Below are 22,761 nucleotides of genomic sequence, written 5' to 3'. Positions count from 1 at the left end.
GCATCTTATGTTATTAGATTATGTTTTCTGCTTTTGAGTTAACATCACTCACCACAAGCTAATTGACTTTAAATGATACTTAATAAAGTAATAGAATACATTTATATTTATAAGATATCAATTTGGACGACAGATTTATACAACAAGGTCTCCGGGATCAGCTAACTATCATAAATCAAGTGACTTCCTCATATTTGAGGTTAAATTCAGCAGCAGTAGCTGTTTTGGGAACATTACTTTTTTCTAAATATTCAGTAGTATTTTTCCTTAAAATGTATAATTACTGGATTTCGTGCAAAAAAAGAGTATTACAGTATAATGTGTAGTTTAGAAAAATATGAAAGATGATAAAACAGAGCAAACACAATTGCTTATATTTATTAAGGGATGAACATGTTGCATATGTTGATAGACTTGATGTACAACATTGTAATTGCAGATTTATCAAAATGTGAGATTTGAGCTCACTGCAGAAAAACTTGTCTACTTTCAATTCATTCCTTTGGGATTTATAGAAGTGTATATATATCAGTGGATGAAAGACAGAGTTCACCATTTCATAAATACACTTCTAAAAAAAAAACCATAGGAATAAATAGAAAGTGGGGGGTCATTTTTTAATTTTTTAATTGAGATCAGCTCTAATCTCACATTTTGATGAGCCCCCTAATGAATCAGTTGAAATGACCAGACCAGGGATGACTTTAATATAGTTTGCTAACTTTTATTTATTGCAATCCCTGTTTTGTTTAAAGGGGAGGACACAAAATGTCCTAATGTCCTATATTGATATGGTGCAGAGGAACACTTGTCTTTTGACAAACACCCTTGCTTGTATGTTTATTTTTTTTAAGTAGCACATACTCAATATAGTGAGGCAAATGTCTTGGTGTACAAAAAAAGATTGTGACAACACAAAACTTATAAGTACAGTACATAAAAAACAATGTTAAGCAAAGTCCTGGGTTGTGTCAAACGGGTGTGTGTATTCACATATTATTGTCTGTTTATCTTCTTCTCTGTTTTCTCTAGCTGCTAGTGATGGGCGAATTTATTTGGGCAGGCGCGAATTCACGGTGAATTTGCGCGATTCGCTAGCGAATAAATTCGCAAAATGTCTGCGTCAATTTTTTTTTTTAGAAAAAATGGACGCCGGCGTCAAAAACGGTCGCTAGCGTCAAAAACGGGCGCCGGCGTAAAAAAAATGGGCGCCGGCATCAAAAACGAGACGCCGGTGCCGTTTTGCAAATTGTTCGCCGTTTTGCGAAATTCGCAAATTTTTAGGCGAAGCGAGACAGCGCAAATTCGCCCATCACTACTAGATGCACTTCCTATCGAAACTTTAACATACTTAAGCTTATGACAGTTTAAATATAGCGGGTACATACAGGTCATATATATGTCTTTATTCGTGATTGTTGGTGAAATAACTGGAAGTGGCTACTTCATCACAAGAGTGTCTGTGACTTAATAAAACTGACTGGCATTTCTGTTATTCACGGTAATGTTAAATGGTGATGTCTATTCAGATATGTCTTGATGGAGGACAGGAGATTTTATTTCTAAAGGATTATACATTGCATTAGAATAAAACTTTACATTAGCTTCTATATTTCTAAAGAAGCAACATTCCCCTAAACCAATTATAAATTCAGTACCCTTTGAATGAAAAAATATATATAATTTCCCACTTCTTAATATAGGCATTTAACTGAAACGTTTTGTTTAGTCTAGAAGCTAATATAGTATGGTAAATATTTTACCTTATATAATATAAAAAAACTAATGTATAATAGCTTTATACAGATTTTGTTGCTATCCTTGTTTATAAATATTTTTAATAGTTACATGTTTTTATTGTTTATGAAATAGTTAATAGAAATAACTGATACAAAACAGTTTTACTGGTTTTATAATTACTTTGGATGATGCCATTAACTGAAAGGTTGCCCATATGTGTATGAGATAATCATTGTACATAATCCAAAAGCGGAAATTTGAGAGATTTCACTGATATTCAAGCTGAGAATCTGAGCTTTGTAACAGTTCTCTTCATTACACACTTGTAAATGGTTCCAAAGGAAAGGGGTTTCATGCATGACTCAACCAAATCAATAGTTCTACTTAATCAAATGGTTAAGCAAATTTTCAGTTTACCATAATAATTTTGTGGGCAACATAGTTTGATGCTAAAATAATAATCAAAACACTTTTCATGGGAATGTTGGTGGGAAATGAAAGAAATGTTTTATATGTATAGAACCTGTTATCCAGGATGCGTTGGACGTGGAGTTTTCTTAAGAAGGGCTCTTTCGATAATCACATACCTTTAGTTTACTAAAAAATAATTTAAGATACAATACACCCAATAGGATTCTTTTGCCTTAAATAAGGATGAATCCTATCTAAGCTGGGATCATGTACAGATTGATGTTTTATTATTACAGAGACAAAGGAAATAATTTTACAATACTTTATTTTATTCAGATGGAGTCTATGGGAAATGGCCTTCCAATAATTCAGAGATTACTAGACCACAGGTTTTTGGATAACAGATACCTGTACTGGTATTGTATCTCATATCCATATAAAGTCCTATACTCTTTGATTGAAGCTCTAGTTTCATAAAAGAAACTAAGAACAAAATTAGAAAACTGCTGCATTTAACATAGTTAACTGATGGCTATACTTGCCGAAACAACATTTTTTTTGTGTATTTTAAAGATACTGTAGGCTTTTAGTTGAAGGCTGCAAATAGAATGCTAATACACAATAAATAATCAAACCAAAATAAACCCAGTACCTTGTAATGCTGGTTGGCTTAACAATAAAAGAGTTAAGGAGACTTAGTTGAGGGTATGTAAACAGATGCATAGTACATGTTTGTAAAACATGGCATAATAGATGAGTAATTGCGGGATACGTATTCCTTTAATAACAGTAATGTCACATTGTTTAAAATTCTGCATTGAAATATTTCTTTGAAATTGGCTACAGGAAGTCATTTAACCCCCTGTACCAAACAGACATGCCAAGTTGAGATGAAAACCTGCATGCAATGCCACTGATATAATATGCATATCCTTGTATTGTACAGTATGTGTGTGTTTTATGAAAGAAGAAAATTAGGCAAAAGATCTGGAAGTAAACTGCTACAGGCATAGCTATATGAGTGCAGCATGCAGAGCAATCTATTATTTGGGAATAAGTAGTGATAAATTAAAAATTTGGGAGTATTTTCAAGTATTTATTAAGGGGCAGATTTATCAAGGGTCAAAATGAAAATTTGAAGTAAAAAAATTCAAATTTGAAGCTATTTTTTGTGGTTTTCAACTAGGGAATAGCCGAAATTTGAAAAAAAATCCGAAAATCTAAATTTATCATGTGCTGTCTCTTTAAAACTTTGACTTCAACCATCAATTGCTGTTTTAGCCTATGGGGGACCTCCTAGAAGTTTTTTTTTTTAAATACTTCGAATCGAATCTGATCTTACTTTGATTTGAACAATTGAATACAGCCTATTCATCCACAGAAAAAAACATTGATTTTTTTAATGAATTTCGGTTGGTCTTTTTTATTCGAATATCGAAGTTATGGGAGTTCAACAAAAACTCCCATTACTTCAAAATTCAACCCTTGATAAATCTGCCCCTAAAATAAAATACACATATATATATATATATATTTATATATATATATATATATATATATATATATATATATATATATATATATATATATATATATATATATAAACATTTTTTGTATTTTATTTTTCAGCCGTTCCTTTATTGAGCATACAAAGACACAGATTGACAGACAGAAGAAAAGAAGCTGGTGTACAAGGTAAGCTAAACCTTAGCATGGTTTATATTTAACAGGGTAATAAACACAGAAACATGATGTCACAATTCAAAAGGTTATTACAATTGTGCAGTTTGTTTCCCCCTTTGAAGTGTATTGCTTGGTCATATTGGCTAGCTTTATTTATTGAATAAAATGTTGGCTACAGTAAAATTATTTTGGTCTTTGAGATGATTCCTCCATTTGGTTGAACAGGAGTGATATAGGGTCCAAAGGCAGGGATATATCAATCTCATCTTGAACATAATTACTTGTAACCAGAATGACTCGGCTTGCAAGCAATCCCACACCATGTGCTGGGGAGTGTTGACATCTGGGGTGCTCCTGGTCTATTCTGGAATTCAACTTATATAAATCTTAGTAGTCCGATAAATGAAATGAAGGTAGTTTTTGTCAGCCTGTCAAGAATTGCATCCAATTATTCAGGGGTGATTGGAGAGATGTCCTGTTGCCATCATGCACACAATTTACCTAAGGAGGTACAGGAGGTGCTTAGTAATTGTGTGTTGAGTAAGGAGAGAGTGTTCTTAATGTCAGCATTTATGTAGACAAGTCTCCAGACCACTTGCTGTCATGCCTACAGCTTGGGATCCAAATTGAGCTCCCAAAATCAAAAGAACATCTTAGGGCAATGAAATTTTCTATAAGGGGAACCTGCCAGTAACCCTTTGTGAGTTAGTGTTGTCAAATATAACCAATATATAGTGGATAATGTACCCCCTACTGTAATTTATAAAGATATTATTAGTCACCGAGAAGTTATGTGACCATATAAAGGTATATACAGGTCACATAACTCCGAGGTGACTTCTAATATCTTTATAAATTTAAATTGGGGGTACATTATGCATTATAATCTACAATTTTTGTGTGCAGTGGTTTATTTCCTAAATAGCTGACTTTACTACATATCTGGCTTAACGTTCTATACAGTTGTAAATTTTAGCCTGTAATTATTCCCTTGGCTGACTTCAGTTTTTGGTTGACCCTGTTTCCCTTATTTAGGACTAAGTACCTGCATCTGTACTCCTCTGGGTCTTTTAGTTCTTTTGATGTGGCCTGCTATGGGTGACGTCATCAGCTGAGGAGAGGGAAAGGAAGAGAGATTGAAACTAGTACCGGATAGTGGAGGGGAGCGACACTGGAGAAGGGCCTTGTGAGGGGAAGCCAGACAGAGCAGACTGTCACTTGACGCAGAGGAACCGAAACTTGAGATGGTGGGAGGGAGGGGGAGCCAGACTGCAGACAGAGTGTGCAAGGAGGGAGCTGGGAACGTCATCACGTGAGGCACTAGACGGAGCCGACACGGAGGGGCAAGGAGAGAAGAAAGTAAAGACTGGATGACTTGTGAGTAAGTTAGGAGGAGCGCGTTAGCTGGTCTAGGAAATTAGACAGAAGGGGGGGGCAGAGTGGAGTAACAACTACAGGGAGAGCAGTGGCAAGTGCTCTCTGTCTTATAATCGGCGCGTTCTGACGTAAGAACGCGCCGTTTATAAGGATATAATTTACAGTCTGGTCCCATAGGGAAATGACCAGACTGTAGATTATAAGAGAATCTCTTGCACTAGAACCACATAGCCCCAGGGGATGAGCAACACTATCCAAATTAGAATCAACAGGAAAGTGTTTGTAGGGCAGAGAGAAACCCCACCAAAGATTAATGCAGCATAAATTTTAATACTTCTCTTAAAAACACTACACTGATTAAAAAACTCATTACCCTGGTCTAATACATGTATCATCAGGTGAGTGGTGACTGACACTGTTTGAAGTATTCTGATTTTTAAAAATAATAATCGGCCAGATTAAAGTTCGCTCCTATGACTTCAAAAGAATCCTAAGGGAAGAAGAAGATGTCAATAGTATATTACCCTTAACTGAAATAGCCGTGCTTTTATCAGACCTACTTACAATTGGTAGGAACAGTGTATCAGTATTGCCTTCTTAGGCTTCAGAATATCTTTGGGACCTGCTGGTATAGAAGCCGCAATGGTGAAGTACTGTGGTACCCCCCCTCTGGTGGCCCAGATACAAGTTGTACTTACGAGACACAAGTTGTATGGAAGCGTGGAATGCAGTGGACGTACTGTCAGGCTGGTACTTCTGATGCTACCTTCACAGATGTAAAGTTCTTTTCTTCTGCCGCGGTCCTGTTTTTCTGTGTGGATCGTAGGATGTGGTTCACTAACTTCAAACATATCTGAATATATTGATCTATTCTTACAACCTTTGGTTAGTAATTGCCATCTTATCTAATAGATACTATTGATACCATTGAATTTATAAATAATTCCACCTGGAAACCGGGTTATATCATTGGAACCTATGATGTGACATTAGTGAAAAAACAAAAGTTCTTTTTTACTTCAATGTTTCAGCTCCCTCACTCAGGCCATCTTTAGGTAGTGGATACTACACAACAGTGATACTATTTAAGAGTGAGAAAGTGGTGCCAAACGGGTAAGTATGATGTCATCAATGGGTGTGAACATTCGAAAAAACATCAGAAATATTAGCCATAGATAACCCTCCATCCCATTGCGATAAGTTTTATTTAACTAAAATCAAATGGGATGGAGGGTTATCTAAGGCTAATATTTATGATGTTTTTTTGATCGTTGACACCCATTGATGATGTAATGCTTACCTGTTTGGCACCACTTTCTCACTCTTAAGTAATATCACTGTTGTGTAGTATCCACTTCCATGAGCAATAAACACAGGGGTTGCATGACAAGGGATTCGAATGACCAGCAGCCAAATTACACTGGTTTATATTTAAAGACTGGCAAAATCAGATGTGCCTGTGAGTGGGTGAGAAGGAATGACTTAAAGGAATAGTTCAGTGTGAAAATAAAAACTGTGTAAATAGATAGGCTGTGCAAAATAAAAAAAATGTTTCTAATATAGTTAGTTAGCCAAAAATGTAATATATAGAAAGGCTGGAGTGAACAGATGTCTAATAAAACAGCCAGAATCCAACTTCCTGCTTTTCAGCTCTATAACTCTGAGTTAGTCAGCGACTTGAAGGGGGGCCACATGGGACATTTCTGTTCAGTGAGTTTGCAATTGATCCTCAGCATTCAGCTCAGATTCAAAAGCAACAGATATGACCCATGTGCCCCCCCCCCTCAAGTCTCTGACTGGCTACTGCCTGGTCAGGGTAACCAGTCAGTGTAAACCAAGAAAGCTGAAAAGCAGGAAGTTGGGTTCTGACTGACAAGTTATACATCTGTTCACCCCAGCCTTTATACATTACATTTTTGGCTAACTAACTATATTAGAAACATTTTTTATTTTGCACAGCCTTCTATTTAGAAATCTATTTACCCAGTTTTTATTTTTACACTGAACAATTCCTTTAAGGCAGAGAAATGCCAGGCAGGGGGCGGAGAAAGACAAGGATGTGATGTCAGGTGAAGAAGCAGTTCACTTCCTTATCTTCTGAGCAGGTAGAAATATCCCACCCAGCCTCCCATTTTTGCATATTTTGTGAAATGTCAGGAGTTTCTATTTATGTTGTCATATTATCTATTAATAAGCAAATGTGGATGTATTCCTGCATGTATTGTTATATTGTGGTTTCAGTATAGTTATATAGTATAAATATGAGAGAGTTTGCATGTTGTTAGTCAATTTTATTGAATTTCAAATGCTTGATCAAGGGAATGTTTCCGATCGCCTTTAGGGTCAGGAAGGTATTTTTTCCCTCTTGAGGCATAATTGGCAGTGGCTTCAGGCTGAATTTTTTGCCTTCCTCTAGATAAAAAACTATGACAATATGATAATGTATTTTAAGTTTTATTTGTCACAGCTGCGGCAGGACCTTGCCAGAGTACTGCACAGGTAAATTTAGAAGAGAGAAAAAGGAGGTTCTCTCCTGTGACAGCCTTCTTGGATTTCCTATCATTGACACACTGCAGATTCCGGCAGGGCTGCTGAACTTCTCTCATGGTGGGAGATGCAACTCCTGCTCGTAGCAGAGTTTGGGGCCAACCTCTCTGTAGGTAGAGGCAGCCTAATACTCAGTGGTGGATATAATGACATAGGGGTCCGTTTACTAAAGTGCGTTAAAAATATTCGTACAATATATAGACAGAATTTTCTCTAAATATGTTATCGCGAGTTTACTAACCTTCGGTGAATATAAATTTGCGAATTTTCTTGCGCAAGAATAATTGTTCGCCAGTTATCGCATTCGCTGAAAATAACACTACGTACACATTAACGCATGGTTTACTAAACAGCGAAATGTGCTAAAGACAAAATTAACGCCAGAATATTCGCAAACTTTTACAGCCACCTATGTAGTGGCGTAAAAGTATTTTAAAAAATATTTTTTTCTATCTCTTGCAACAGCAGCAGTTTCAGCTCAGAGGTGTATTATTGGCAGCGGCATCACAGTCCAAGGATTCGTCAGCCTCTACGCTTTTTTGGCTTCATTGTGATTGGCTACATTAAACTGTGCATTTCTATGAAGCAAAGAGATTGACTGGTATGATTTCTTGTTCCTATGATTCTATTGGCAGAAGGGTTTATATGATGCAGACATGTTTGATTGGTGTTACTCTGGTGATAATGTTGGATGGTATAATCATCAGTCAATAAAGTTTATGAGTTTTGAAGATGCATTTCTGGCCATAAATGTCACAGTAAAAATTGCCATAATAACCGCCATAAAACAAGACTATTTTATAGCATAAATATTTGCAAAAACTTAATTTTTCGCCAGAAAATTCGCAACTCGCTAAAATTACCGCTAACGTAAACTGGTTCCTTAACGTAGTTACCGCAATGACTTCTGAGCGCATCGCTGTTTAGTAAACTTAGTCGCTGCGAATATTCTGGCGTAAAAATATTCTCAGCGATAACATGCGGAAACTAAAGTCAGATTTACCGCACTTTAGTAAACGGACCCCATAGTGCTGATCTCAAGTGCGGAGCGGCAGAGCATAGTAGCGATCTCTTTTATGGAATTCTGGCTTTGAATATTGCCTTTGGGTGAGGCTGGCAAGGTCCTATTTATTTTATAAAATGTGAATAAATTCTGTGGCCATTTTCACCATTTCTGACTCCTGGTGTCTCATTACGGTATGTAACAATTGGACAGCTCAATGGGACAGCTGAAGGGTCAATTGAGGAGCCCCCTTGTCATGAAGACGGCCTGAGTGATGGAGCCGAAACGCTGAAATAAAAACCTCTGTATAGCCTATAATGATTTATGCTTTTTTGTTTGTGCATAATGAACGAATGTGGAATTATAACTAATTTGCCAGTATACATAAATTTAACATTTTTAATTGTAGTAATTATAATTGTACATTTTATTACATTTGGCAGATTTTAATAGCAATTGCATTGCCAAATAACTTTATAGAACTTGTTAAACAACAAGCTGAGGTCCCCTTGGTGTATCATCATGGCTAACAGTACAGCCGTTTTAATCTGTTTACATTTTTTGTTGCATGTGTTCTATATAGGTGGGACTGTAAGCAACACTTTACTTCCTTTACTATAACATTTACTAGCACTAACAAAAATATATAAAATCTAATTCTCAACAGTTGTAAAGATTTGGAAAAAGAAATTTTGCTATTTTTCCATTTTAATGAAAGCTTTTTATTCAGCCTAACCGTTATTATATCAACAGTAGTTTGTAAAATATCTAGCAATAAAATGTATTTCAGTAACAGTGATGAGTGTTTTATTAAAGACCATTAAAGTAATATATCTTCAGGGACAAATTTATTTTCTTTTTGCAGATTATATTTTTAAGAGGTTGTTTTCTTTTGTATATTAAATATAACATGCCAAAGTTTTCAAAAGCAGTGTCACTTTTTTCAAACGCAAGCAGAGCAAAACTTAAATAAATATGTGCATTCCAGCTTACAGTTCCATAAGACCTGACAACAAAGAAGAACATATGCGCACTGAAGCAAAAGCATTTAACAGCAACACTTTCAATGTAAATTTGGAGAAATGCCTACAAAAATGGAAAAAAGGTTACTTCTCCTATAATTTTGTATAAGTCATCTGCACTTTGCTTTATTATTTTGAACGAGTGCAAATACACATGAAAACAAAAAGCTCAGAAAGAACAGAGAGATTTTATCCATCGTGCTATGTAGGAGGTTAAGCAAAGGTTTCTTGTAAAAAAAAACAGGTATTGAGTGGAAATAATATACTCAAGATGCTCCAGCTGTAGTGAGTTATTTAAAGTAAAATGTATTTTACCATGGCCTTGGAGAGATTATTGAAAACTTCTCAACATATTAGATTATTTGCAGTGGGTTCTTTGGTGATTAAATTTTTTACATTTTTCTCCTTATAGTGGTGTCATAGATTTATTGATATGGTGTGGAGGAAGGGAGCAGGAACTACACCTTTCATGGGAAGGAAACAATAGAAAATCGTAGAACTAGCCAGACCACCGATAACTTAAGGTATTTAAATATTTAAATACTCTATATTGGTATATATGGTCTATAGGGTTGCTATGTTTTCTGAAAATGTATTGGTTTTCATTTATCTAATTAATAACATTATCTATAACCAGTCAACCACCAACCTGATGAACTAGCCACCCTGCCTTGTTTAAAGTTTTGCACAAAATCATTACTTCTTTATGTCCTTGTGCCCAATTATTCATATACAATGACAAGTTCCAGTCAGTGGCATATACAATATATTTATAATGAACACATTTTCTTAATGATTGCAATAAACATGCCTTTTTGGATGACATGTAAGTATTGATTAAGAGCACTATTTTATGACAATGCAACTACAACTGCAACTACTTTTTGTGTATTGATGAAGGCATTTATTGATGTTGATTGTTTTGTTGTTGTTGTCTTTTGAAGCTTTCCAGGGATTGATCAAGTTTTGGCTAAATTTCTCAATAAATATGTGAATTGATTAAAACTGATTCAATATACTTTTTTTCCACATATGTACTTTAAAAATGGTAACCGAGAATGGGCATATTTTGCTCATCTGTATTTCGCTATATACACCACTGTATTGCAACTCCTGTACACTGCTTACATTTTGGTAATTCTGCTCATATCATTGCTTTTATCGGTTAACCCCAATAACTTTTGTCTGTTAGGCCTACTCTAATTTAGTACTTGTGATAAATATCTCAAATATCTCATCTGCGTCCACTCCTCAGTGAACAAGAGAGATTTTTGATGTCTGTATAACTCTGCCATTTGATCGCTGGTTAATTTATTAATTAGTCAATCAGGCCCTGGTTTATTCAATCTGCTGCATATTATTTCTGGCCCATTATCGGGGATGGCACTAGTGCTAACATTTTCTAATTGCAAATATTTCACGAGCTAGGAAATGGCAATTAAACAAGACATTAGGACAAGACATTGATAATGCTCAAGGAAATGGATTCTGTTCAATCAACATTGAACGAGCTGGGATAACAAGAAAACAGATTTGTTTGTTACGTCACACTTTAGATGGTGTATAGTTGAAAATGAGCTTCTTGTACCCAGCTACCTGCTACAGCTAATTCTAGCTATCATAACTTGAAGGAGAATAAACCATAACAATCCATATTTTATATGCTGAAGTTTCAGCTTTTCAATAGCAGCAATGATTCAGGACTTCAAACTTGTCACAGGGGTCACCATCTTGGAAAATGTCTGAGATACTCACATGCTCAGTAGGCTCTGAGCAGCTGTTGAGAAGCTAAGCTTAAGGGTCAGCTGTCAGGGTCAGATGGGGAGCTACTGGGGCATCTTTGGAGACACAGATCTTCCCTGCTAAAGGGCTTTGGTTGCCTTGGGCTGGTACTGAAGCCCAAAACATAATGTACAACATTTTTAGCTACTTCTTTGGTTAAGCTTTACTTTTAATACAGTACAGCACAGTAATTGCTCTTTCTTCTATGACTTGCCCTGGTAAAATCAAAACAAGGAATGTGTTAAGTAGCCTCCCCAGGCACAAAAGTCACCCTCTGCCTATGCTCTTGTCACCCCCACTCTTAATCCCTCCAATCTTGATAACGTCTGACTCATCTCTCTGCTATTTTTCATCTCTAAACTACCCAAGGGTCTAGTTTACAACAGACTAATGCCATTCCTCTCTGACAATAACCTGATGGACCCCCTACAATCTGGTTTTAGACAACAACATTCCACTGAAACTGCCCTAACCCGACTAACTAATGACCTTCTAACAGCAAAAGCCAGCAACCACTTTTCACTACTAATGCTTCTTGATCTCTCTGCTATATTTGACACTGTGGATTATCCTCTCCTCCTCCAATCCCTCCATTCACTTGCCCTTCATGACACAGCCCTGTCCTGTTCTCTTCTTAACACACTTATTGTTCATTCAGTGTCTCCTACAATGGGGTTCCTCAGGGCTCTGTCCTGGGCCCCTTATTATTTTCTCTCTTCCTCCCTAGGCAAACTAATAAACTCATATGGTTTCCAATACCACATCTATGCCAATGATATGCAGATTTATCTCTCCTCTCCTGATTTTAATCCAGTGCTCTTAACTCGGGTCTGCTCCAGCCTTTCTGCTATCTCTACTTGGATGTCACAACACTACCTTAAATTAAGCATCTCTAAATCAGAAATGGTTCTCTTTCCCCCAACTAACACCCATAACATCCCAGAAGTATCTATAATTGTTAACAATTCTACTATCGCCCCCTTCTCCCTAGGCCCAGTGCCTTGGGGTTATCATAGATTCTTCCTGTCCTTCACTCCTCATATCCAGTCACTTATTAAATTATGTCAATTTCACCTAAAGAACATATACTAAAATCGTAATCACTAAATCCTCATATCACGTCTAGACTAATGTAACTCTCTATTCCCAGCCAGAGACTGTTACCTCTCCAGTCCATAGTGAACACTGCCATCAGGCTTATACACCTCAGCAACTGTTCTTCCTTTGCTATGCCACTCTGCAAATCCCTGCACTAAACTCTGCTACCTTTCAGAATAAATTCTAACTAATGACCCTGACATTCAAAGCACTTCATTACTCTGCCTCATCCTACATCTCTGAACTCATCTCTAGATACTCACCCAACTGCTTACTACACTACTCTACTGGCCTTAACTCTTCTCTCATTACCTCCTCACTTGCTTTGCAAGGGCTACACCTCTTATCTTCTCTCCCACAATCTGTCTGACTTTCTCTTAAACTTTCTGCCTTCAAAAGATTTCTTAAAACACACTTTTATTCAATCTGTTTAGCTACCAAATACCATGTGCTACATCTCACCAGCTTATTTCTGATCTTGACCACTCCCATGCCTTGTGTCTCATTCCCTTCCCCATTAGATTCTAAGCACTTTTTGAAATGCACTATTCTGTTTTGGGATCCATACATGCCAGCGCTAGTATATATATATATATATATATAAATAAATATATATATATATATATATATATATATATATATATATATATATATATATATATATATATATATATATATAAAAGCAAAGAATAGCGACACTCACAGGTTTTTCTTCATAGTGCAAAAGTAGAAAAATTTATTGTACTCGACGTTTCGATCCCCCACAGGGATCTTTGTCAAGAGATTTCCAGTGAACAAACAGAATACCCACAATCCCACATACTTTTAAATCTTCGGCCGTTCATTCGGCGCCAAACTGGGTTGCTAGGCAACCCTGAACGCTAAAAGAGTGAAGTGCCAATTTGGTTTTCAGAAAGGGAAGTGGTAACAACGTAACCCAGTGTAGTAAGGAAGAAGAAAAAGTGAAAACAAGGTAGCAAGAAGATGCTGAGCAAACAAAGTAGCAGAAAGAAAGTAGAGAAACGTACCATCGCGTAGGTAGAGTACACAGATGCAGCCCGATTCAGAGTCCGCAATCAGCTAGGCAGTCGTGGCGCTTAGGGCCAATCGGATCGCAGTATAGTGGTGGGTGTGCCAGAGGCCCGGCTCCAGATCTCTGCACATGGTTTCCTATGCGTGAGTAACGTAGCAACCGCACCAAGGAGTTAAGAGGAGGCCGAAACGGGGAGTACAACACCGCAGGGTATAAAGACTTTTTGGTGTCTACTCCTACTCGGCGGGTATTACACAGTAATATAGTGTGTGCCAGCATGGTCACAGCAGGGTGCCAATATAGGCCGAACCGGGGGCAAAACACCGCCAGGTATTGTGGCCCATTGGTGTATGCTCCCAGTCGGCGGGCACTCTTGGGTGACAGACAACTATCCTATAAGGGTGCGAGAGACAGCCGTAAAAGTGCATCAAAAAAGAATGGTTTACTCATCCACCCCGCGGTGGTTCAATGCTGGAAACTGTATTGTGCTTTGATCAACCCCACATATCACTGGTAATGCATTTTGCCTGTCAAGACATCATCAATTAATTGGGGCTAGTGTGACCTACTGCTGCGATGGAAAACATAGTTGAAACAAGTAAGTTACAAGGTAAAGGAACGTAACAATGAGGAAAGGGGAGGAGAAATCATAAAGGTTAGGATCAAAGCATGGTATTCACATACATTATATGGCAATCAAACACATGCTTAACATACAAAAATTGGCAGTACGATCAGATGGAAGCATATAGGTCAAGTCTATACTATTTACTTCATATAAAACATCCTAGAGGCAAAGTCTCGTTGAGTCCCCGAGGGGCAACGGTGTCCAGCCGGTAGATCCATTTCGATTCACGTCTCAGTAACGCAAGGTCCCTGTTGCCACCCCGTGCCAAAGGTTGGTTGGAAGTCAAAGGTGGTTGGCTATATATATATATATATATATATATATATATTATATATATATATATATATATATATATATATATATATATATATATATATCATCAAACTGTTCAGTAGACCCTTGGTGGTCATAGTTAGAATGGCTTACCACTGTAAGTAAGGAATTGTGTGAGATAAATCTGGCAAATTGCAATATTTGTAGGCAATTTTCTCTAATGTCATAAAAACCGCTGCCTTTAGCAAAGTTTTGCAGTTGAGTAGTTTGTAGTAGAAAGACATAATTACCCATTTTGGATTAATCAGAATGTGCACTTTCCAAAAATATATGATTTTCAGGGGTCACCATACTTTTTTGTAGCTTTTACCACACATAAAATTGTCAGTGTGTCTATACATTAGGGCAAATGTAAGCCATCAAATTAGTATCTACATCTACATCATGCCATGTACTGCAATAATGATAAACCTATGTACAGTACAATGGCCATCAAACTGTTCATCAAATCTATGGTATTCATGTTTTTGTTTTGATACCCAAAATTATATGGGAGATAAGAAGCTTCAAAGTTGAAGCTTAGAGGTGATTTTCTGAAATGTCACCAAAATCAGCAACTTTAGGAAAGCTTTGTGGCTTAGTACTTTGGATTAAACAGACATGTGTACCCATTTTGGATTCAGGGGAATGTGTGATTTCCAAAAATATATGGTTTTCTTGGGTGAATGTACTTTTTTGTAGCTCTACCACTCATAAAATACTGTAACTGTTTATTTTGCAGTTCCTGAAATGATAGATCATAAAGGGGTGTCTTCATCTTGGGGCTCCCACATGCCACATACTTAGGTACACCAAAAGTCATTGGGCAATAAACTCTTCAATGGACCTCTACCATTCATATTTAGGGTGTTTTACCTTGGTACCTAATGATATGTGAAGTAAGGTGATTTTCAGAAATGTCATTGTCACATTTTGGAAAGATTTGCAACTTGATACTTTGGAGTAGAAGGATGTGGTTACACAATTTTTTTGGAATGTGCACTTTCCAAAAATATATGGTTTTCTGGGGTGTACATATTTTTAGTGTGTTTGCTGCCAATAAAATGTTTTCATTTTGGGGCCCCTATATGCCACATACTTGGGTAAACCTATGGATATCAGGCATCAAATTTATTCAGCAGACCCCTGGTGTTCATTTTTAGGGTGTTTATCTGGTTACCTAATGATATGATGCTGTAGACTGGAAGCTTTGAGGTCAAACACATTTTTATTAAAAAATTATAAAAAATATAAATTTAGGAAAGAATTGCAACTTGATAGTTTGTAGTAGAAAGATATATTCAACTATTTTGGATTTGTCTGAATCTGTTCTTTCAAGTCATGTATAGTTTTTTAGGGTAAAACTACTGTTAGTGAATTATTTGGCCTAGAAATCAGAATGTCCACTGCAAAAACTTGAAAATTTGTAATCTTTCTTCCATTGTTTGAAGTTGTTGCTAAAAAGTATCTCTGTCCCAAAAGCTACTGTATATAAATTTTCACAGAGGCATAAACTTTCGCATTGCGAATATTTCCCTGTTATCGCCTTTAATTAAATTCTCCGCAATAGTAACACTTTCCTGAATGTCAGAAGGTTTTTTAACAATTGGTACATTTATCAAGGCTGCTTAACATTTGCAAATGTGATTGGTACAATTGGTACATTTATCAAGGCTGCTAAACATTTGCAAATGTGATAGTTCATCACAACTAAATTGAGAGTTATATGGGTGATTTGCTGAATTGTTAGAAATCATTCTCCATGTAACATTGTAAATCGGTGCACATTTAGCTCTGTTACATGCTAGTGTGGTTATAATATCTTGGTGATACTTAGTTAACCAGAACACATTACTAAAAAAGTTTAGTAGTAAGTAAATCCTCAGATATTTTAGAAATGGTGCTCTGTGTCAAAAAAGCAAATCAATACTAAAAAAGCCAGCTATTGCATGTATTTTACCTTTATGGCCTTGAATATAAAATTTCAACTAACCAAACAATTTAGTGGTTTCACACAAAAATATGTATTGGTTACAGATACTTCAATAAATCACAAAATGTATACAACCAACAAGGTGCATCCTAATGCAACCTAGAGCCACATGGTCCCCATGATCCACCTTCCTTATGCATTTCATGCCATTGGGCACTTCATCAGAGGAGGTGTGGCATTCAAGAGTAAATTCCTTTATATACTCTCCATTTATATTTTATAAATAGTGCAGGTCCATAACACAGGCCTGAATTACACACATATTAAAAATTCAAGTTTATAAAGTATAATGTATAGTAAGGCAAGAGACCAATTATTTGATAAAGTGCAATTATTCCTTTCAAAGGGTTAACAGGATATATAATACTGTGATACATTTGCTCTAATATGGTTTTAATACTATTGTATATTTTAGTGGAGCTTAACGATATAGGGTATCTTTATTGTGTGAGATTCACTGGTTAAGAATTATTGTACTTTATCAAAAATGTACGTTATTGCCTTACTATGCAGGTATACTGTACATACAATAAAGTTTAATCTAAATATGTGCTTGATACAGGGCTATATTAAGTATAAATTATAATTGGAGGATATATAAAGGAAATAACTTTTGAATGCCACAACACCTGAAGTGTCCAGTGGCGGAAAACGCATAAGGTAAGTGGAGCATGGGGCCATGTGGCACTGGGATGCACCTTGTTTATTGTTTGTAATGGTATTTATTTTGTAATTTATTGTTTTTAAGACTCTGTAACCAATAAATGTTATGTGTGTGACACTGCCAAATTATTTAATTATTCCTCTGTGTCAAAGACTTTTGGAAGTGTTATGTTAAAGGAGTATACATACCTTCCAAGTGTCCTATTTTCTACGGGATAGGCACGATTTTGACAGCTCAGCCCACAGTCCCAATTTCTTACTGAAATGCCCAGAGTTAATTTTTGATCTCCTGCACTGACAACAGTAAAAATATACAATATTTCTGAAACTTAAATAACGGGGAACTATCGTGAAAATGTAATATAAGCTTCAGCATACTGAAATAATAAACTTTCTACTGTAAATACAATCAAAAATTCTTTACTGTTTCTGAAATAATTAAGTTTATATTCACTATCCCTCTCTAAGCATCTGCTTTTCTTCATTCTCTTTTCATGCATGAGTTGGGTGTCAGATAATTATTGACATTGGGGGGTGGGGCTCCTTTTGCCTCGAAGATTTACTGGAGCTCAATCTATTAAAATAACCAGACATCCTATGCAGACATTGTGCAAAAGGCAGTTATTTTGTTTGTAAAGGAATCAGTTATTTGAATGAGCTCTAATACATCTGCTTGGAAAGGAAGCCCTCCATAAGATATATTGGATAACTGTCAATGATAATCTAGCACCCAACTGCTGCATGAAGACAGAATGAAGAGAAACAAATGCTGAGAGAGGGATCGTGAACACAAACATGATTATTTCAGAAACCATGCAGAATATTTAATTGATTGTATTTACAAAGTTTCCTATTTAAGTATGCTGAAGCGTATATTACATTTTCTCAATAGCTCCCCTTTAAATAAAGAAGCTTTTGGCAGAGAACCAAGAATACTCAACACTTAGATACAATTTAAACAATTTAAGATGAGCAAGTCTCTTGCTAGAACTGACTCACAGTTTAAAGGGTAATTTCACCTTCATTTGTCAAACTTTAATAACACATAAAATATGTCCCGGAAACTCCCAGAAATGTGTGAACATTTCTACCAAAGTCTGGCAAATTTTGTAAAATGGATGCAGTATTTAGGGGGTGTGGTCATAAAATGAGCGTTGTCAAAAAATTCTCAGATCTTTTTGTCCATCTTTACAGTTTTCAAATGTTGAGAGGTATGAGTATATATTTTCCTGTTAAAAGTGAACTATCTCTTTAATACTGAGAGACAGAAAGGGGGCATTGGTGCTAAAAGGTGTATAGGTGCAAGTACGATAGCTTTGGGAAAGGGGAAGGGTGAAGAACAGCAAACATGGCGCAGAGTGTGGTGTAGTGAATTTGGCCCAAAGTGTGGGAAAATATTTTAATACTCACAGCAAATGGAGCGTCATAGTGGCCAATGCTTGCTGGAACTGTGGGCATTTTGGCTACCTAGCACTAATTCTCTCAAGATGCTACTTATTAGCTCTAGTTCTGACCTACAGTAGCAAAAGATAATTTTTGGTGGCCTCTAATTTCACATGGAATGGTCTGTTCTATGCACTACAGGTAAGTCCCTATCAATATCTAGTGGTTCTCTTGTGTTTGTAGGACCTGGCTGGTTTAATTCTGCTTTATTTTCACCCAGCAATGACATATCACCTAATTTTTCTTCTAAGATCTTTCGTTCTAAGTAATAACTTCAATAATTGTTGTTGATTAATGATGAATGGGTGCGACAAAGAAAATTGGGTGCATATCATCATTCTACATTTTAGAAACACAGTGTACATTTAGGGGCAGATTTATTAAGGATCAAGTTGTGTTTTGCCTGACAATTCAAGTTTTTGAGGTTATTTTTTTTTTCAGGTTAAAAAAAACCTACATATTTTTTTTTAAAAAAAAACTTGAATTTTTGTAGAATTATTATACCCTGACCCTGGAAATAGTTTGAATCTAAAAAATACACCATTTAAAACCCTTTAAGGTCATGTAGAAGTCAATGGCAGAGGTCCCTTGAACCGTTTGAAGATGTTAATAGCCTTCATGATGATTTTTTTGGAGGGTTTTGCCTGAAAACTTAATCAGATCAAACAATTCAAGTTTATTTTAGCCAAAACTGGATCCATTCGTGTTTTTTATTTTGTTAACTCCAAACTCGCTGATTCCAGCTTTTTTCATTCAAGTTTTTTTCTGAAATAAGGAACCATTTCAGTTGTGAGTTCATTTGAGGTATAAAAAATTCTAAAATTCAAGCTTTGATAAATAACCCCCATCATATCCCATGATATGGCTACTAAGTATTTTAGTTGGTACAGAGCATTTTCATTAGTAAAATAATAATCAGGCTCTACAGTTTATATATATTTATGGGTTTATTTTAGAACATTTCTAGTACATTTTAAAAGTTTTTGGTGTTTATAACTGCGTTATTAGGCTAGAAAATGTGTTATTTCAGAAGCCAAGGCCAATTCCTAATGATCGTTGTTAAGGTCTCCAAATGGGAGGCAGACTTTGCAAACATCTGGACAGTTCCAGAAGTTCAAATGTATTTTCATCTTTTTCGAATAAATGTAACCTCATCTTGCAAAAAATAAATCTCTGATGAATTCTGAGCTGTATTACTTGATGTTTGGAAATTTTCCATCAACACCTGGAAATAATCCAGATTCTGTCTCTAATTGAATAAATGCTTTGACTTCATTATAATACAATTTAGGTACATTTGCCAATTTAGTATCTCTCTACTTTAATGTTTTTTTTTTTGAAAATAGTATATTAAAATCATCTGTAACTGGAAAAAGTGTTACAAAGTGCTGTTGCTACCTATTATTAGCATTAGCAGTGGTAGCATTATCTAAACTTGTTGTGATACATTTTTTATTGTTATCCACATAGGACATCTAATGAATGCTAAATAATGTGTCTAATATATGTTACAATATAAAAAAAGGGCTTTACTTGACTTACAGGAAATGTAGATCATAAATAATAGATTTCTTTTTGCTTTTCCAAGACCAATATTGTACTAAATCTTAAAATGATCAGATAAGATGATCAGCAGAAATTCAGTGTCTTTATTACAGACCTTAGCATACGGTGAATGGAAAATATTTCATAAGAAATACTGAAAAATATTGAATATTTTTGGAAAAACACTTGGGCCAATTGGGTAGCCTGATAATTAAGTAATCATCAACTATGGGAGGTTAATTGACAGTGAAGCAAATTGTTGACTTACTGTATAAAACAAAAAATAAAGCATAATGCAAAATTAGAGTGTTTGTAGTCAACATTATACATCCAGTGAAAGACTGTAATGCTTTTGACATTGAAGACTATCAAAAGGCCTAGTCCTGAATTACAATGAGCCATTTAAAAAGTGCAATTAGTCAGCAATACCTTGCTGTGGTTTATTCAGGATGAAGACCACATTACCTTATGCTTTTAACTGGCAGCAACTCATTGTTTATAGCACACAAATAGATACTGTATTTGGTTTCAAAAAAGGTGACCAGAAAACGTACTTTTTTTTGGTGACTTTTTATTTTTAACCTTTATAGATTTTTGTGACTTTATTTAGTAGTAACAAGCATCCACTTATTGTTGCTGACTGAATAAATAGAAATATATCAGACCTTTTTTATACCATTGTCTTTTTACATGTTTCTTCTAGCTTTGTTTATTTCTTATGTCCCTTAAGAGGTTTTTGTTACATGCTAAACAGACAAATAAGTATGGCATCCTTTTAAAAACATATCTCTTTTCTTTGTTTTTAAGTACTTGTATTACTTAAATAGGGAAACTCAAGCAGTTGCTATATTTGATTAAATCTGCAATTGTATAATTTACAATTTACATTAACAGAAAGCTCTCTTGTTTTCTTTTTCTAATTCTGACCTCACCTCTTTACAGTTTGAGGCAGATTTATCAAGGTTCGAATTTCGAATTCATGTGAGTTTTTTTTAACTCTATTAAATTTGACTTTCTTAAATTGATTGGGAGGTTATTTATTAATAACACGGACAAATTTTACCGACCCAAAAACTCAAATCAAATTCGATTTGAATATAACTAAACTCAATGCGAGTTTTTTCTCTGAAAAAAAACTTCAATGTCCGGAAGGTTACAAACATCTCCAAATTTGTCACTGGACATCTCCCATTGACTTATACATGAATTCAGCAGGTTTTAGGTGGCGAATAATCAAATTCAAATTCTTAAAGGGCCAGAGGATGATAAATCTCGAATTGAGTTTGGATAATTCCCTAGTTGAATTTCACAGTTTTGACCATAAAAACATTCAAAAATTCAAACATTAAAATTAGAATTTTTAATTTGATCCTTAATATATCTGCCCCTTTGTGGTGATAGCAAGTTATTGTTCTTTTTGCAAAAATCATGTTGTAGGGGTATCCACTTCTTTGTCTAGTTCCTGGTGAAGGCAGGTATCCCTTCCACCATCCAAAGCATTGTGTATTTGTAGTGTAGGCTCCCTTATATATAGAAATTAAAGACGTAATCCATTATCTAGAACAAGGTATTTGTCAGAAAAGTGCTTCTGTTTTCATGTACAGTATGCATGAATATACTGTAAAAGTACTGTTACTTGATAGACTAATATGGGTTACTTTGCCTCACATTTTTAGCAACTCTAAGGGGCAGATTTATCAAGGGTCGAATTTCGAAGTACAAAAAACTTTGAAATTGAATTAAAAAACTTTGAATTCGAATATCGAATTCAAAGATTTTTCAGCAAATTTGGCAATCCAAATTCGATTGAACGATTAAATCGTTTGAATTGAACGATTTAAGAGTACGATCAAAGGATTTTTATTCGATGTGTGAAGACTTAGAAAAATGTTGTAGAAGGTCCCCATAGGCTAACATAGCACTTTGACAGGTTTAATTTGGCAGTATTGAAGTTGAAGTTTTTCTAATGAGACAGTACTTCGATTATAGAATGGTCAAATATTCGAACGATTTTTACTTTGAATTGAAATCGAAGTTATAGTATCCTATTCGATGGTCGAAGTATCCAAAAAATTACTTCAAATTTTTTTACTTCGAAATTCTCTCGAATTCACTTCGATCCTTGATAAATCTGCCCCTAAATGGATTCTATTGAGATATTAAGGACTTCAGTGATGTAACAAGGAAATACATTCCTCATTATAAACCATAATGGGGTTATGTAATAAAGGTGCAACGTTTGCTATACTGTAGGTCTAGTAACCTTGAGCAACAAATATGCACGTAGTATGTTATGCCTATTATTCTATTATTACATTAGAGGGTATGAGGGTATTACATATATGCCCATAAAAATGGTGTAATATAAATTGCTTGTCTATAAAGGTCATTTTGTTGTCCTGTGAATCAATACTATTATTATATATAATATATTATCATCATTAATGTTATGCATCATGCATTAATCATTATAAGAGCTAA

This window comes from Xenopus laevis, chromosome 2L (genome assembly GCF_017654675.1).
Source record: "Xenopus laevis strain J_2021 chromosome 2L, Xenopus_laevis_v10.1, whole genome shotgun sequence".
Taxonomy (NCBI): domain Eukaryota; kingdom Metazoa; phylum Chordata; class Amphibia; order Anura; family Pipidae; genus Xenopus; species Xenopus laevis.
This window is presented reverse-complemented; position numbering follows the sequence as displayed.